Here is a 6000-nt window from a genome sequence, read left to right as displayed (position 1 = left end):
TATTTCTGTAGGAAAATTTATCACAAAATGTTGGACAAATGCAAGCTTTCTACTAGCTTGATAAATTATTTTATTTTTATAAATAAAAATATTTTACAGTAATATATAATAATTGTCTGTGTTAAGATATCCGATTCGTCAATGTATTATATACAAATGATAGAACTCACGTTCAAGTTTATATGTGAGCATCATATATGTCATTTAAATTATTTATTTTATTTTTAAAATAACATGTAAAATTTGCATGTGGAGAAATAATCAGACAATAAAGAATCATTTATTTTTAATTTATGCCCCCACATTTCAAGTGTTATAAGAGTTAACAGTGCAAATACAAATCGTTCAAATTAGTTCCTTTATCCTTTATAATTTAAATGTCATTCGCTACTTTGTACTTCATCCACTACCAGAAGATAGATGATGAAAAGATTATTTTGAAATTTTCTGAAAAGGAAAATGACAAACATAAAACAAATCACTCATAATGTTTAGTACCAATTACGAACACATATTAGCATGATAAGAGTAGGAGCATATACTTGAAGAAATAAAATAAAGTGTGGGACAAAAATCTACATAAACATATGAATTGATGAATTCTTCTTGCTTTTGTAACCTTTTATTGCTTTGACTGTGAAAAAATAGCACAGGAACGTACCAAAGAAAACACTGCTCTAAGCTAGTATCCAAATATGACTGAATGTAACCTAATTCAACTAAATCTTGGCTATGATCTGCCTTGCATTATATTCTCTCATTTCCCACTCTATTTGGTTATAATTTATGCTCTTTTAAAGGATGAGGTTCGTAAACAAACTTATACGTATATCTCTTAAAGTTTAGAAATAGCAAATTTGCCCATAATATCGAATATTAGAAGAATTGGAGATTAATAAAATGGCATCATTGAAGAGTGTGGAAGCCTCCAAATATCAATTACAATATATATATATATATATATATATATATATATATATATATATATATATATATATATATATATATATATATATATATATATATATATATATATATAATCAACCCTTTAAAAGTTGATTTTTTTTTTATAATCTTTTTCTCTTTTTTTTGTCCTATCTAAGTTGAAATGGTAAGGATTTTTGGGGCCAAAAATGGCTTTAAATAAGTGGGATAAAGTTCTATGAGGTTTTGAAAAAAATTATTTTTTTTGATACATGAGCTATACAATTTTCAATAGGGTTATACTGCTTTCTAATAAAGGACTCGAAATGATGTAACCCTGTAAAAAAAAAAGTCAGTGTAACAGTCATCAGAACACATTATCAAAGTAAATTACAAGGTTTTTGAGTCAACAAGAGCAAACGAAGCATTATTTGACTCAAAATTTAAAAAAATAAATAATTTCAACCAAATCAATTCACATTTTAAATAAACAAAAAAGAAAAATTGATCATGCAAAAAATTTAGCAACTACCTGGACTATTGTAAAGCCACTACCATATAGATACATGCAAAAATTTAGCAAAAAATATTTTTAAAAAATAGTTTTTCTTACATATCTAGACTTAAAGAAAGAGAAATAAGCAACAATATTGCATATCATAATTATAACAAATGGATTGAAAAAATATAAATTCATTAGTAAAGTATACTCATGGCACCTATTATTTATATGATTAAAATGATAAGAAGAAAAATTATCAAATAGTTATACATCTATTGTCAAGTAGCTCACGAATGAAAATATATTTTATCAACTATCATATAAATAAGTTGAAGGAGAAGGGACTATGATAATTTTCCTCACTCCCACAATGAATTACAAGTTTAGAGATCATATAGTAGCTTTGAGAAAAAAATTCTTTATGTCATTGTTTTGATATTTATAGAATTTTAGCTTTCATGCCATGGTTACTACTAGGTATAAAAATACTAATTCATTTTCATTTTATGAAAAATATTATACAATTGAAACATATAATAATACTTACAATGATAAAATACTTTTCACTACAAATAAATAACATTGGATATAATATAAAGATGATTACAACTTATTACTTTCGAGAAACATGATTGTAACACTCCAATTAGTCATATATTAGAATAAGATTAGGATTAACTTATAATAGTCTGATGAGTATATTACAATTAACCTCAATATTTTGACTAATGATTTGAGTAAAATAAATTAATAAATTAGTTAACCTATTACGTCCGAATCGATAATGGTATGAGCTATAAAGGAAATAAAAGGCAAAAATCGGATCTATATATTTTGACAAGATAAATAAAAATTATTCATAATATCAATAAAATAGACATAATCATCATTAATATAAATTTATATAAAAGTGAGTAACCATATATCTCTATATATGAATTTGGATTTCAATGAAATCAACACTTAAAAAGTTAAATTTCTTTTACCGTTTTCTGTTTTTTGGCCTATCTAAGTTGAAATCCTAAAGATTGTTTTTGGCCAAAAATGACTTTAAATACATGGGATAAAGTTCACTAGGGTTTTAAAAAAAAATAAATTTTTTGATACATGAGTTATACTATTTTGAATAGGGTTATATTGCTTTCTAATAATGGGCAGAAATAATGTAATCCTGTATAAAAAATAATTAGCGTATCTTAAGTTTTTTCTTTCATATCACGAAGAGTCATGGGAACACATTATCGAAGTAAAGTACAAGGTTTTTGAGTCAAAAGATTAAACAAAGCATTATTGGACTCAAAAATTAAAAAAGTGAACAATTTCAACTTAAGTGGGATAAAAAAACTATCAATTCATATTTTAAATAAATTAAAAATAAATCAAAATTCACTAAACTGATTATCAAAGTTTAAAGGTGATTCAAAGAAAAGTTAGTAAAAAAAAGACTTGATTTACCCTAATTTTAGATAAGATGTCATTGATTTTAAATAATGGATCATAGATAATCAGTATATCCATATGGAAAATCAGTATAACTGAGACCCTATGTTTAAAAAAAGTCATACAGGGTCATTGGAAAATATTGTCAAAGTAAAATGAAGAAGAAAATGGAACATTAACTGACCCAAAAACCAATAATTTACTAATATCAATCATAAATTGAATCAAATAATTATAAATTTTTAATTTAAATGAACAAAAATATTGAAAAAGTGGTCAAATTCACTTCATAACCCATTCTTAATGATATGAGGTAATTCTAGGGTGAATTCTAAAAAAAGAACCTCTTTTCTATTTTTAACTCTTGTAAATTAGGTAGTTTAAGTGAATTCAATCTTTAAAAGACTGACTTCATGTCATCTTACCTTTTTTAATTAATTTAAACTAAAATTAAAATATTTTTAAGTCAAAAATAATTTCAATTACATGAAACAAGTATCAGAAGTACATGAGAGAATTCTATGAAGTTTTTACATCCTAAGCAATCAGTGTAACCACAATTTTTTTCATTTCTTAGCAAACAACAAAATTTCAGTTTTTCACATCAAGCAAGCTGATTAAAACATTCACTCTTTTTTCACAAACAAATGGCTGATATATATATTTTTTAATTTTCGGATAAAAGGAGTAGCTCTGGATATCATTTGAAAACTATTTAAGAGGATTGTACGTTTAATAGTATTGTACATTTAGATTACAATGTCGGCAGATTTGAAAAGGAGTAGTTCTGCATATCGTGATTACATTTAGATTACATTTAGATTACAATGTCCCCGGATTTGAAATTTACAGATTAAGCTTTTGCTCTGTATCCGGAGTCCGGGACCGGAATCACGATGTCGGCGCCTGGTGCAGGGGACTCGCGGGCAAGCGCTGCACCGAAGTTGTAGCGCGAAGCGTGGACCGGGTGACCAACTCGTCTATTTCACCGTACTTTGCATTTAAGTGACACCAAGTTTTTCTATATCTCTCGTTTTAAGCACATAACAAATATTTTGTCTATACCATTTACTATAAAAAAAAATACATAACATGAACATAAAAATTTATTTCAGATAAATGTTTACAAGACGTGTTTATATTGCTTTCTAACATGAAAAAAATAAGTTTTTAATACATGAGTTATACTATTTTGAATAGGGTTATATTGCTTTCTAATAAAGGATCAGAAATAATGTTAACCCTGTAAAAAAAAAAATATCAGTCTAACTCAAGTTTTTCTTTAAAAATCATCAAGATTTCTTGGATATCAATGTAAAGTACAAGGTTTTTGAGGGAAAACAAGTAAACAAACCATTATTTGACCAAAAAATAAATAAAAAAACAATTTCAACTTTAAGTGGGATCAAATAATTGTCAATTCACATTTTAAATAAATAACAAAGAAAAAAATGATCAAAATTCACTTAACTGATTCTCAAAGTTTAAAGGTGATTGGAGGGTGAGTTAGTAAAAAAAACGGCTTGATTTACTCTAATTTTAAATAGTATTTTATTGATTTTTAAAAAAATTCATCTAGCGTCATAGGAAAACATTGTCAAAGTAAAATGAAGAGGAAAATAGAACACTAATTGACCCAAAAACTAATAATTTACTAATATCAGTCTTAAATTAAATCAAATAATTATAAATTCCTAATTTAAATGAACAAATAAAATGAAAAAGTGGTCAAAATTCACTTCATAGCCCATTCTCAATGATATGAGGTGATTTCTCAAAAAAGAATATTTTTCTATTTTTAACTCTTATAAGTTCGGTAGTTTAAGTGAATTCCATCTTTAAAAGGCTGAATTCATGTCATCTTACTTTTTTTTAGTTACTGTAAACTGAAATTAAAATATTTTTAAGTCAAAAATAATTTCAATTACGTGGGACAAGATTCAGATGTACATGAGAGAAATCTATAAAGTTTTCCATCCTAAGCAATCATTGTTACCCCAATTTTTTTCATTTCTAACCAAACAACAAATTTTCTGTTTTTCAGAACAAGCAAGCTAACAAAAATATTTACCTTTTTTCACAAACAAATGGCTAGAAAGATATATTAGAAGGTAGATTTTTAATATATACCTTTCCGAAAAGTTTTTTTAAACCATTTAAGCAATCAATGTAATTCTAAATTGAGTCTTCTTCGAAGAATATATCAAATCCTAAAAATTTTAAATTTAAAGATATACTGAAGATAAAATTGGCTCAATAGGATTAAAAAGTAAAATTTTTAACGGTAGGGTATGGAGAATGAGAGATCGTATCAAACCAATTCACTTTAAATTGATTTTTTTTCTAGTTTAATGACTATTTACCTAAGTCATTTTCTTTGTAAGGTTATGTTAATGTCAAGGGTATTTGTATTTTATAAAAAGAGCATTATATGAGAAAAAGAAAACATGAGACACTTAATTAAAAATTTTATATTCATCCTTCCAAAGTTTAAATTTGCATCTAAATCATTTTCTACATCCTAAAAAGCATTTAGAGTGTATCATCTATTTTAGTAATTATTTATTTTATTTTCAACTCTACAAAAACACCAAATAGTATCACATATTAAATTATTATAATAAATATTTTATAGATATATTTTAGAAAGAGGACTTCAAAAGGATTGGGGTCTTCTAGGAAAAAAAGATAAAATTGACTTAATAAGATTTGGAGAATGAGAGACACCGATAAATTGATTCATCAATAAGAGAAGAGAGAGAAAAAAATCGATTTACTTTGAACTGATTTTGTCTTTTTCGTTTTAACCACTATGGACCCAATCATTTTTTTTATAGGGCTAGGAAGATATTTTCATATTTTATAAAAGAATAGATAGTATATGTGAAAAAAAAAATGATACACTTGGTATAAGATAATAAAATTTTTTTTTTAAGAGAAATAATATAATAATTTATATTAAGAAATTTACATTGATCTGTCTGAAGTTGTAATTTAAGTGCAAATCGTTTTATTACATCCATTCATTCAGAGTGTACCATATATTTTAGTAGATATTTATTTTATTTTCGATGACACATTAAATAAACCTCAAACAGATAATTTTCTATAAGTTGAGTTTAATTTCAGTAAAT

Source organism: Musa acuminata, chromosome BXJ3-3 (genome assembly GCF_036884655.1).
Source record: "Musa acuminata AAA Group cultivar baxijiao chromosome BXJ3-3, Cavendish_Baxijiao_AAA, whole genome shotgun sequence".
NCBI classification, from domain to species: domain Eukaryota; kingdom Viridiplantae; phylum Streptophyta; class Magnoliopsida; order Zingiberales; family Musaceae; genus Musa; species Musa acuminata.
The sequence above is the reverse complement of the archived record's forward strand: the minus strand, read 5'-3'. Positions refer to the sequence as shown.